General features: G+C 50.5%; 1 pseudogene; it reads left to right on the top strand.

Annotated features, from left to right (window-relative positions):
* The first annotated feature begins 8,852 nt into the window (after positions 1 to 8,852).
* On the top strand, positions 8,853 to 10,356 carry LOC135389696 (putative nuclease HARBI1; annotated as a pseudogene).
* Positions 10,357 to 13,181: the final 2,825 nt, after the last annotated feature.

Genomic DNA, 13,181 nt, shown 5'->3' with positions numbered 1-13,181 from the left:
TCTATCCTTCTCAAGAAGTGCGAACGTGCCGAGCGTCCTCCCATTGGGTTCCTCAAACAACCTCCCGCGATGATTGGGCAAACCATTTGAGGAGGCCTATAGGAGACCGCTCCGCATTGCCGCGCTTCTTGAGAAGGCGAGGAGAGAAAGCATGAATTGCGGGGTTTCGTTCGCTCGCAAATCACGAAGGACACGAGGAATGAACACCAGCGGTAGAACACCAGACCGGCAGTCGCAGAGGTGTGGGTTCGGGTCCCGCCACCTGCGTTCGCTGATAAAGAACTGTATTCCAGAGGACAAAATTCTGTGGTGTCTTCGACTGGTCGCCACCGACTGCGCTAGGGAGCTCTGGTGGGAAATGTCGTGTTCGACTGGTGGAAACGGAGCACTCTGATAACGTCCGGATGGTCCTTCGGAACGCTTGAGTCCGACTAGGAAATCTATGGGTTGCCCTGATACGCACTGTCGGAGCGGTCGCAAGATATCGCAGAGCTCCGGTACCGTGACTGTTAGCGCTTCCACTGAGAAGCTTTATCAAACTGGCGTCGTTCCTTTGGCATGAATAATCTCCACGCTGTTCAGCTTCGGATGCTATGTTCAGTTACGTATCGGTCTCTGCACCTGAGACGATTGACCACGCAGGATATTGCTACCAACAAGACTTTAATAGGCTTTAGGAAAGCAGGAGCGCAGGTGACAAGAGGAGAACGCTGTTTTCAGAACCGAGCAGGAGCCACCTGCCCAGTTAAAGGTATGGGTAAATGAATGAAGCCAGTGTACACGGCGAGGCGGGGGAAAGTCCGTGTGGGACGTGAGGGGGGTGAGGCAGCTAGCGGAGGGGAGAGTGAGGTCGTGCCGGGCGAGGTTGGCGGGCTCCGGCCGACGGACACTGTGTCGTGGCGGCCGGTGAGATAAAGGGTGAAGAACTTCTCAGAACGACGGAGGCCCGCGTAGCTAGGGCCGCGGTAGGGAGTTGGAAGGGCGTAGCGTCGTGAAATACAAACACATGTGTAGCATGGTTCATGGCTTTGAAAAGAAAGACATGTATGCAGGCGACGTCTGAATGGGGGAGGGTTCGGAAATCCTGAACAAGGCTCTGAGCTGGGCGAGATAGGCCTCTACGAAGGATGATGGTGGAAGAAATGCAGGGAAATTTTTGTGAAAAATTCACCGGGAATGTGAAGAGTGGTCACGTGGGCGAGTTCTGCGGGATCGGTTTTCAGCGCTGAACGGGTGGTATGCAGTGTGTCTTCGGGTGCCAAGGCGCTTGAGCATGTCGTTAAAGAGCTTGGACTCGAACTGTAGTCCACTGTCTGTGGTGATGGTAATGAGCACGTCGAAGCGAGACCCTCAGACAGACAGGAACGCGCGGGCGACAGTATCGGCTGCTGAAGCGTCTGGCGTGGGGTGGGCATCGGTCCAACAACAGCAGAAAACATTACTATGATAAATGGGGAAATTCGCCACATGAGGTGCGGCCCCCTACCCCAAGGCACAGTGGACGGAATGAGATGTGACATGATGATGAGACGATGAGCGACGCTGAAGTGAGCGGTAGACGGCCAGCAAAGTCGGTAGGTCAACATTAGGGGCGCCGAGAACATCAACAAAGGCTAGGCAGAAACACACAGCACACAGGGGTACGCAGCAGACATGTACAAAATACCGCACAAATGTATTTAAAATAAGATACCAAATACTGAGAGCCCATTGTAATTAAAATAAATCTCAAAATACTTGAAAACAAAAAGTATTTAAAATAGAGTACCAGATACTTGAAAAGGCATTTAAGATACTTAGATACCTGAGCGCTATCGGTTGTAAAGACGACCCGTGGTGTATATCGTCAAGGACGTAGAGGAGGCTGCTTGGTATGCTCCACGCTGCAATCTGACAATGGAGACGGCCCGAAAGACCCTACCTACCTTACGGTGTCCTTATATCACTCAAAAACAAAATGGACAAGACTAAAAAGAAACAAGAAACTGTGAAAGGCTGGACAGGATAGGCTGGAAAGGCTGACAGGCTCGAAAGGCACAGGATAGAGAGGGAGACCGGTGTCGAGGAGAAAGACCAGGAAGTACCGCAGAGCATGGCGATGTTCGATCATGTTACACCAAGGGCAGAGGATGGTTGCCAGTGTGAGTGGTGCGGCAGCGGTCGATTGCAGGCGACACTGAAGTGCTACTCTTTGAGAGTTGTAAAGATGGGATGGCAGTTGAGTGGCACATGCGTGATGTCTGCCAATACGACACAGCGAGAGCAGAGTATGGAGTCGGAGCGGCCGATCTGATGATTGAAATGGGGGGGGGGGGTCGAAATTGGCTTGCCGTTGTTGGCCACACGCGAGTGGGTTGATGGGAGTTGAGCGGAACACCGAGACTGAGCCCATGCATCGGCGATGCAAAATAGCGAGGCACACGGGAGTACATGGAATAACATAGGTCAGGATCCACTTCTCGCATCAGAGTTCTTTATGGAACGTCACGAGACCATTGCGTATGCACGAGAGGCCTGTGGCTTTTAGGGAGGACAATCCCCAGTAGACAGAGTGCCGGCTCATCTCAAGACGGCTTAGTTGCTGACGTATTTCCACAACCACTGGCACCAGCGATCCACGAATGCCCATGCTCGCTATACACTGAAGAGCTGCCTTGGAGTCACAGTATATCACCCAGCCGCTGATATCGGCGGATGGAATGTGCTTGAGGGAGAACAAAATGGCATGCAGCTCTAATGACGGTGGCATCGGGCAAACGTGTGTGGCGGTCGGCTACGTTCTCGCACAGTGGTAGAAGGGACCCGGTTGCACTGCCACAGGAGATTGCGGACTTTCACTGGAAAGCCTTCTCTCTCTTTTTTTTTTACTTTGTATTAAACATATTCCCCCCTGCTGGGGTATACTTCCAACAAAAGATCGGCTGGTCAAATGGAGAACTACAAAAAATTCTTTTTTTTTTGTTTGCGCAAGAAATTTTGCGCAAATCGGGTCAGTTTGTCATCGCTCTTATGATTACGTCACTTGCAGGATCCGCCTTGGCCCCATGCTGTTAACGGTCGTCAGTATCTATATCCGTCCCGCGGTACAGGTCCCGTGGAGTGACCTCGAACGCTTACTTGGTTCTCTGGAAGCCCCGGCGCTTGTGCTGGGTGACTTCAATGCACATAACTCGGCCTGGGGAAGCCGAAGGACGGACAGTAGGGGAAGGAGGTTGTTGGAGGCAATGGAGAATAATAACATGTGCCTGCTGAACAACCGCGAGACCACTTACAGCGATCCCCAACGTCACTCGATGTATTGGGCTTCTCGTGGTGCTCAACCGACATAATTCGCCACTTGTCGTGCGCTACGGACGTCGACACTACAGGTAGCGATCATTTTCCTCTATATATTTCGCACGACAGACTGCCCCTCTCAGCAACTACTTGACTGATTTCTTTCACAAACTGGAGACTTTTTCGTGCGGGCCTCAGAACATCTGTGCACACCGGTATGTCCCCACTGGGGACATACCGGTGTGCACAGATGTTGCACAGAGAGAGCCTCTGGGGACTCCCCAGATGCTCTCTCTCAAGCAATTACCCGCGGTATTCAGGAAGCGGTGGTCATGTCTAAAAGGGTAACTGGCCATGTCAGTCATTCCCCAGCAATTAACCACCTTAGAGCATTACGTCGCCGAGCAAAAAGAACGGCTCGTCGGACAGGGCAACTTACGGACATTGTGGAATACCGCCGGATGAAAGCTAAAGTAACACGAGAACTTAAGAAAGAGGACAGGAAGCGTTGGCGTAAGTTTTGCCACCACCTTTCACCGTTTGATCCGGCCACGAAGATCTGGTGGACAATCCGATCTCTCAAGGAGGCGCCCCCTCAAAAGAATCCTCTCGCTGCCTTGGCTATCGTTAAGGGTGTAGACGAAAACACGCTAGCGACGGACTTCTGTGTGATACTAACGACTCCGGCGGCTGCCTCACGCAACGCCACTACGCACGCAACTACACGCCACGCAACTACACCGCAGTTTTGTCCACAGTTTGACAGCTGAACTTCACCAAGACTGGCCCCGTCCCCCGGAAGTTATGGACCGCGACTTCACACTAATCGAGCTAAGGGCAGCGTTGCAGCTTGTGAACGCCGGCTCGTCCCCTGGACCCGATAAAATCACCTATGCCGCCCTGCGAAACCTTGACGGGCGGTCACTCCAGGCTCTCCTTCATGTGTATAATACGTCTTGGCAACAAGGATTTTTACCACATACATGGAAGGAGGCATTGGTTGTTCGCATCCTGAAACCAGGCAAGCCCCCAAATGCCCTATCCTCCTTTCACCCTGTGAGCCTGACAAGCTGTATGGGGAAACTGATGGAGAGAATGGTTTTGCATCGCCTCGACTGGTGGCTCGAAAAATAACGTGCGTTCCCTCACGAAATGGCTGGATTTCGTCGCCACGGAAGCTCCATGGATCCAGTTCCCGACCTAGTCTCTACAGTTCAACATGCTCGTGCCCATCGACGGATCGTCCTATCGGTTTTTCTCGACATCAAGCGCGCATATGATACCGACTCACACATTTGTGTGCTGCACGCCTTGCGCTCGTTTGGGGTATCTGGTCGGCTCTTCATCTGGCTCCAAGACTTCCTTACGGACGAAATGTCGCTGTCCGTACGTCCCAAGGCCAAAGCCCTCAGCATCCTGTTCCACAAGGAGTCCCCCAGGGAAGCATTCTCAGCCCGACACTCTTTAACGTGGTGATGGCAGGCCTACAATCAGTAATTCCTCGTAAAGTGTCGTTTTCCGTGTATGCAGATGACGTCGCCCTTTGGACAGTAGGAAAATCACGCCCAGCCATACAGCGCCGCATGCAGCTCGCTTTAAATAATATTCATACATACCTCACGCACCTTGGGATGGACCTTTCACCCGAAAAGTGTGTCGAGCTCCCTTTCACGTACAAAGCTATGGCCAATTTCCCTCTTTGGCTTGGTACAAGGAAGCTTGAACCGGTACGCTTCCACCGCTCCCTTGGCGTGGTAATCGACTCGGACTTGCGCTGGGCTCGGCACATTAAACACCTTGAAACTAAAGTGCAGCGATGGCTCCCCGCAATTCAACATCTTTCTGGCTCAGGATGGGGCTGTGATCAGCGTTCCCTGCTCGCGGTTCACGCGGCATTGATGAGGGCGACTGTGCTTTACAGCCTTCCTATTCTGCACAGGATATCAACAACTTCATTAAATACACTTCGGTCCCTGTTTGCTCCAAACCTTCGTCGATGTCTCGGAGTTCCAAGAATGGCTGAAACACGGCAAGTACTGGCTGAAGCTGGTGAGCTCCCGATTGAGGTTCTCCGTGAACGTGAAACGGCTCGGCACTTCCTAAGTTTGCGTGCTCACATTCCCTGCCACCCGCTCCTCAGGAAAATTCGATACCGCCCTGAAAGCAACTTCTATCGAGTAGCGCAGAGGACACGCCAGACTCTCACTGGCTTCATAACTAAGGACACTATACCGGCGGAAGCCCCCTGGTCTCTACCGGTACCGCCCACTTTTGTACGCCTTCCAAACCTTCTTGAAAGAAAAGATGAGGTCCCCCCTCAAGTCCTCCGTACCCATTTTCATGCTCTGGTAGACGAGAAGTTTTCTACGTTTACGGCAGCATATATCGATGGCGCATACCGAAACAACAAGTACGCCTCAGCATTCGTCATACCATCCGAAGGCGTAGTGCACGGAAGACGCCTTCCACATCCAACCTCCTCCACAGCTTCGGAACTCTATGCCATCCTTTTCTTTCTACAACACATCGCTGATTTTACACCGCGGGAATGGGCAGTCTTCACAGACTTCAAATCTGCACTTCAAGCAACTGAAAATTCCGGCATACGAGGCCCATCCGCACCCCTAGTCACAGATGTGTTAATGGGTTACCACACTATCTACGCAGCAGGCCACAGGCTAGTTCTCCAGTGGGTTCCAGCCCATTGTGGTGTCGTGGGGAACGAACAGGCCGACAGCGCCGCAGAAGCAGCACTCTCGTATTGGAAACGGACCAGTATTGTTCTGCTGAGACGAGAACGCCGTTCAATTCTCCGCCGCCTAGTGACACTCCTGGCTTCCCGCCAATGGACAACCGACATTCTTCCCCCCTCTATGTAGCGCAGAGTTGATCCAACGCTCGCTTTCCGCATGCCACGAACCACCTCTCGTCAAGATGCTGCATTAATCCACCGAATGCGCCTCGATGTGTCCTTTACAGCTCAGTGGCGTTACCGCTTGAGACAACTTGACTCTCCCACCTGCTGCCACTGTGGTGTGCTTGAGGATCTGGAGCATATTCTTCTTCATTGCTCCCACTACCAACCTTCCCGAACCACACTCTCCGAGTCTCTTCGTCAGCTGGACTCTCGCCCCTTCTCCCTATCGAAATTGCTTGGTCCCTGGCCTAATCCAGCCCAGCAACGCTCTGCGCTCAAAGCTCTTCTGACGTTTCTGGACATCATCGGACTTCGATCGTTATTGTGAAGGGGCTCGTTATTTTATTCTCCACATTCCCACCAGCAATGGGGTTGAGTATCAGCTGTGGCGATGAACCTCCCCACTCTCCAAAGCCAAAATAAAGTTGTTGTTGTTGTACAAGAAATTCTACTTGCTCCAACTAAGGTGCAAATGAAACAAATACACATGTTCTACATGAGTGTGTTGTAGTGTCGACATTGTGGACTTTAGTGCGCCAGCGCTTCGCTGTAAGGCGTAACGTTGCAGTGAGCGCCCTAAGTAAGTTTGACCGTCTACTCATAATAATTATGTCATACGTACTCTGGAAGTTCCTATGTCGGGCTGTAGCTCAGAATCGCCGTATTCGAGCAATACATCCGAGACTTACCCTTGTTATGTGTTTGCTTCGTGACTACCTTGAGCACCGCCTCTTTTCGCTAGGGGAGCAGGAATTCCTGCGTCAGTCGTCTAATCGGTACATATGCGTGAAGTATGGGCGCGTTGCTCTGAGGAGAGAGAGAGAAAAATACATGATGACGATGATATGGGGAACCTTGTTTTCTAACAAGGGATTCAGATTATGTAAATAGTGTAAATAATCAAAACCAATTTTTCATCCGAATTTTGCCTGATATGCGTACGTACGAATGATAGGTTGTACATATTTTTAGCAGTTTGACATACTTGTAACGATAGCTTGCACACAGAACGTCTACATTGTTATTGTGTTAGTAAAAAGCAAAGTGTAATCTGGGCAGTTTCTTGTGTAATTAGATAATTATGTTAATAAAATATTCTGAACAGCAAATAACGCGATCCACGGGACAGAGGTAAATGTCCGACCAAGTCAATGTGCACGTGCTCGAAGCGGTAAGTGGGCATGGGAAATTGCTGGGGGAGAGTGATAATATGTCTGGTGACTTTGGACGGCAAGCAGGCAACACAGGAACGTGCCCAGACAAGCCGCTGTGTGGCGCGCATTCCAAGGTGAGACAAGGAGTGAAACGTCTGGAACACGTGGAAATGGAACAACTCGGTCACAAACGTCCGCGGAGGTCCCTTGGAGACATCACAAGCGACGGTGACATTGGCACCAGGAAACTTCCGATCGCGGGAACTTCCGAGTGAAGTTGAGGTTGTCCGAAGCTCGTGGAGTTCGAGGTCGTCCGCTTGAGCGGCTGCCAGGGCGGTGCAATGGATGGCAGCAGGAAGCGACTGGACAGCAGAGATGAGTGTACGGGACATGACATCGGCGACTGCATGAGGTGAGCCGCTGATGTTGACGGAGGTCAGCCGTGAACTCCGACACGTATGCATGGTGACCGATCTCACTGTGCGAGAGTGAAGACCGGTTGGAGTGGATGGCATAGGTTAGTCCCTTGTGGTCGATCAAAATGTAGAAATTGTCGCCTTCGAGGAAGTACCAGAAATGGCGTATGGCCAGGTAGACAGCTAGAATTAAGTTATCTGCCAAATGTACTGTACTTTCGCTCAGGCAGTCGCAGCGGCTTGGAAAAGAAGGCGAATTGCGTCGTTTTATCTCTTGATGACGAACTGCGCCGATAGAGGCGTCAACGACAAGGTTGGTTTGCGCATAGGTCATAGGGCATTCCAAAAGAGCAGTGTCCGGAGACGCTCGAATGCATCAAAGGTGATGTCTGTGCACTTGATTGGTGAGTTCTGAGTAACCGTGTAGGAAAGAAGGTCGGTGAGAGGCTGCATGATCGAAGCGCAGTTCGGGATTAATCGACAGTAAAAGTTCATCAGGCCGAGAAATTCACAGAGTTTCTTCGGGGACAGGGGAAGCTAGAGGTCCCAAAGGGATTGGACCTTGCCAGCTAGAAGGCGGATACCGTCCCGGGTGGCGAGCTAGGAACTCTAGCTCTTCCACCCTGCAAAGGCATTTACCGGGAAGCTCAAGCACATGTGCCCAGCGGGCCTCAGGGAAGGGCTAGCGACGAGGATGTCGTCGATGTAGGCGTCAGTGAAGACTGCGAAGTACCTCATCAACAAAACGCTGAAACGAATGGACATACGAAGGCGAAGGTCTTCCCTGGGTTTATTCGACTTTCCAGACGAATGCCGGCACAGTTCCCCTGAAGTCGGCACAGGACATATACTAAAGGCGCAGATATAGTCCGATGTTTTTGGCGTCGCAGCCAGCGACAGCCGAAGTCGGATACGTCACGTCAAGCCAGCCAGGAAATATGCGTTTATAGTCAGACGCGCGTCAGCAACGGCCGGCGGCCGTGGCGCATGCGCAAGGTCGCAAGGGCTATCTGCTACCTTTCCCGCGGCTTTCGACAGTTGTGCGCCGTTCGCGCGTATTGCGTGTTTTCTTAATAATTAGCTCTTGAAATGGCGTGGACGCATCCAGCGCGGCGAAAAATCACTACAGCATTGCTGCTGCGTCGTCTACGACGGAGACGGAAGCGGACTATGTTCATCCGCGAGATATTCGACAAGCAGCCTTACATCGGGCAGTACCACGACCTCGTACAGGAGCTGCGGCAAGTGGACCCAGAATACCATTTCAAGTATTTCAGGTAATTGAAAGCATGCTGTAATAATAATAACAACATCAACAATAATACTAAATAATAATTATTATTATAACAATAATAATAATTTATTTTTGATCAGGCGCTCATAAACAACCCTAATATGTTCTTAAGTACATTAATATGAATAAGTCCCTGCCTGTGTTTACCCTGATTTACTGCTTTAAAGGACTTGCTAGCTGCTCCTGCTTGAACGCATATAAAGACCCTCCCTTCCCTGCTGGGGAGACGTTTTCCTGTGCATCAGTGGTAATTGCCGATTCCTGGGCGCATGGTAGGTGCCAAGAACAATCTTCTTTAATGCAGCCAGTCTGTGTTCTTTATGCAGGATGACCAAGCATCATTCGACCGTTTGCTGGGCCTGGTGTACTACAGGCTGTTGCATCCTCCGAACCATAGAAGACCCATATCTCCTGCGGAGAGACTAGCAGTCACGTTGAGGTAAGCCCTTAACGATACTCACCCGAGAAGCCGTTTTAAGTTAGATGGCCTGGATTAAGGCGACTTCTGGAAACGCGTGTCATATTTCATTCATGTTCTCGTCATGCTCGCGATTAAATCTCTTCGGATTCATATTACACCAGGAGCTATGGTGAGCGTTATGTTGGGAAAAATATGGAAGCCACGTGAACAAATAAATTGGCCCGTCTTCTCTAATTCAACAATCGAAATACGCACAGAACATACAAATGCGAAATAACCCAACAATGATGAACTTATATGAAATAAGGAGAAAATTCAGACTGGTTCTGTGCTTGTTCGTTAATTTGCATTTCGTTCTTTGTCGTGCCAGCCCTGGTGTTGTATGGACAACGTTTTAGCGGTTTTCATACTGATGAACTTTTACAGATTCCTGGCAACCGGCAGTTCCATGCAGCCCGCCATCAATCACTGTATGCACGTTTCAACCGTGTCCAACATATTGAGCGAGACCCTTGCGGCAATATGGGACTGCCTCTCACCACTCGTGTTAAAACCACCAACAACAGCTGAGTGGGAGAAAATCCAGGCAAGTGTACAGCTCTAGGTGGAACTTTCCGAATGTCATTGGAAGTATAGATGGCAAACATTTTGCTATTCGGTGTCCGGACAAAAGCGGTTCTGACTTCTTTAATTACAAAGGGTTCTATTCAATTTTACTGCTTGCAGTGGCAGATGAAGAATACCACTTTATTCTAGTTGATGTTGGGGCTCAAGGGCGAGTATCAGATGGTGCGTGTTTCAATGAAAGTGGTATCAAGGGACACTTTGAATGTGGAACGCTTGGACTACCTTCATCAGCCTGCCAGATGCTGTTGTAACACATACCGAGTGTTTACTGTTCTTCCGCCTACGCAGCTTTTGAACCAGAGGGTGGCGCCGGTGGTGAGCGAGCAACCCTAAGTACTGTCGGATGGTTTCTCTTCGGCGGAGGACATCGATAGGTATTTCTCCGGCGTCGGCGGTCACCATCCACGTCTCAGAGCTGTGCGGAACACCAAGGCACGTCCGCAGGCCGCGTGTCAATGTACAACGAAGCTTGTGTTCAGACGTGGCTGATATACTGTGCAATGCGAGCAAGCTGGGAGCCGCGAACCAGAGTTTTGTGGAGCACAAGAAGATCCCGCTCAGTGCAGCCCCAGCGCACACCGGCAAAGTGGCGAATCACATTCCTTCAGCGCTGAGCCTTTGAGATGATGAAGTCAATGTGCCTTCTCCACGAGAGGTTGCGGTACACACCCAGGAACCTGTGAAACTTGACTTGTAGGAGGGGGCAGTCGCCAATTCGAAGTTGGAACTTCCGCATCTCTCTTCGAACAACAACAAATGAATTAATGATAATGAATGGGGAAATTCGCCCCATAAGGTGCGGCCCACTACCATCTCTCTTCGAGTAAAAGGAAGCACTGCGCTTTTTTCGGTGGAGATATCCGTCCCCGCGTTCAAGAAGAAGTTGTTGATGCCGTCCAGTGCTCTTTGTAGCCGATGTTGAATCCGGAACTTGCCTACAGTCCAAATACACACATCGTCCGCATATATGGAGACATTTACTCCCTTCGGTAGACATTCCTTGAGGTCAACCATGACAATATTAAATAATAACAAGCTTAAGACACTTCCTTGAGGGACACCCTGCGGTACAGCAGCCTTCTCCGTGTCACCTTCGCCTGTTCTGACAAATATTTTCCTTTGTCTCAGGAAGTTGGCAAGCCATGCAAGCGCAGCATGGTGGAAAAGCGCACAGAAGACACGGACAAAAAGGGAGACGACACCACTTGCGCTACTCACAACTCTATATTTAATCAAAAGACACAAAAACACAAAAACACGCACATCGCAACGCCCCTTCGGCGTTCGCGTCCCCTTCGCCCCTTCGCGAAGGGGCGTTGCGATGTGCGTGTTTTTGTGTTTTTGTGTCTTTTGATTAAATATAGAGTTGTGAGTAGCGCAAGTGGTGTCGTCTCCCTTTTTGTCCGTGTCTTCTGTGCGCTTTTCCACCATGCTGTATCCTTACCAACTAGCCCAACGTTGTTTGTTGTTGCATGCAAGCGCTTTCCCGGGCACTTGCGACCGGAGCAACGCATGAAGAACACCGGGGTGTCATACGGCCGCTTGACGTCCAGGAAGACAGCCATCACTATTTGTCCCCGCGCTTTCGCTTGCTCAACAGCAAAGAACAAATTTATCACCGAATCCATGGGACCACGATGCCTACGGAAGCCTGACATTTCCTGGGGGAAAACAGATTTTCTCTCAAGCCACCACTCGAGCCTGCCCAGTACCATGTGCTCTATGACCTTCCCTAGGCAGCTGGTAAGGCTGACAGGCTGAAAAGACGCCAGATCCAAATGGTGTTTTCCCGGTTTCAGTATGTGGACCACTAAGGCCTCCTTCCACTAAGCAGGATCTTGCCCATCCCTCCATGATTGGTTGTAGATATCTAAAAGGGCCAAAAGGCAGGTGTCATTCAGGGTACGGAGCGCTGCATAGGTGACCAAGTCCAAACCAGGTGAAGACTTTTTCCGAGAAAACGCTTTGAGCTCTGCAAACGTGAAGTTTGCATCCATATCGTGGTCAGAAGATGGAGGAGGTTGGTTAATGGCGCGCTGTAGTTGCAAAACATGTACCTGAAAGCCTGGACATTTCGCTGCCTCGGAACTCGCTGCTATGGTCTTTTATAATTCGTGTGCGACTTCCTTCTCAGACTTGGTAATCCAGAGAGATGGAGATCTCAGCGGGTTCTTCGCTGGAGGAGCTTCACCGAGACTTCGAGCAACCCGCCATACCTTCGCAGTACTGGTACTGCTTCCTGTTCGAAGTGTGTTCTTTTCAACCCGTTTTTTGTATAGTCAGTGCATTTTTCCAGCCTTCCGGTATTGGAGTAGCCAGAGCGACCCCGTCTGTACTAACATTCCCGTATTTTTCATTTGGCTTCTACTCTAACCTAAAGACGTGTGTGTGGCGTCAGGATGAGTGAGCGTGTTTCTCCAAAATAGATGTCCTTCTCGTTCAATGAACAGACACATCCTTTGCTATTGTACATGAGAAGTCTGCACACGTTCTTAACCTGCAAACTAACACATAGTTCAACTCAATGCATCACTGACACTGCGAAAGCTGCAAATCATGGTTTCGTCCAGAACGTCCATAGTGTATATATTTCCAAGCTGCGTCATCATATTCCTCTCACACCAACTTTGCAAACATAATCCAACAAACACTTTGCCGCCAGTATAACGGTTACTTTGAATGTTCCCACCCCTTTTGAGCACCAGCCAGCAAACGGGAAAAGATTTGCCGGAAGCTCTGCCCGAACCAGATAAGGGCGAAGCGCATTTGGTGCCCTCTTCAAGAGGCCAAAGCCTTACACCGCACAAAAGAAATTGGTTCCCAACAAAGAAAATGAGAGGACCGCTTCGATCGGACGCATTGGAAGCCGGCATCGCGCGAATCTTTGAAGAGAACGAAAAGCCGTCGGCTTTCCTGGACGGCATCCAAATGACTCGACAAATTCCCACGTCCACTCCATTACGTGCCCAGAAGAGGTGCCATTATTTCAATGTCCCGTATCGCTCTCTTTCACGTTTTAGGGGCTCTCCGAAGAGGATTCGGCTCCTTTTGCACGGGGATACTCAGTAGCTGTATA

This window comes from Ornithodoros turicata, chromosome 3 (genome assembly GCF_037126465.1).
Source record: "Ornithodoros turicata isolate Travis chromosome 3, ASM3712646v1, whole genome shotgun sequence".
Classification (NCBI taxonomy): Eukaryota; Metazoa; Arthropoda; class Arachnida; order Ixodida; family Argasidae; genus Ornithodoros; species Ornithodoros turicata.
Note: the sequence above shows the minus strand (reverse complement) of the source record. Positions and strands in the feature narration are given on the sequence as shown.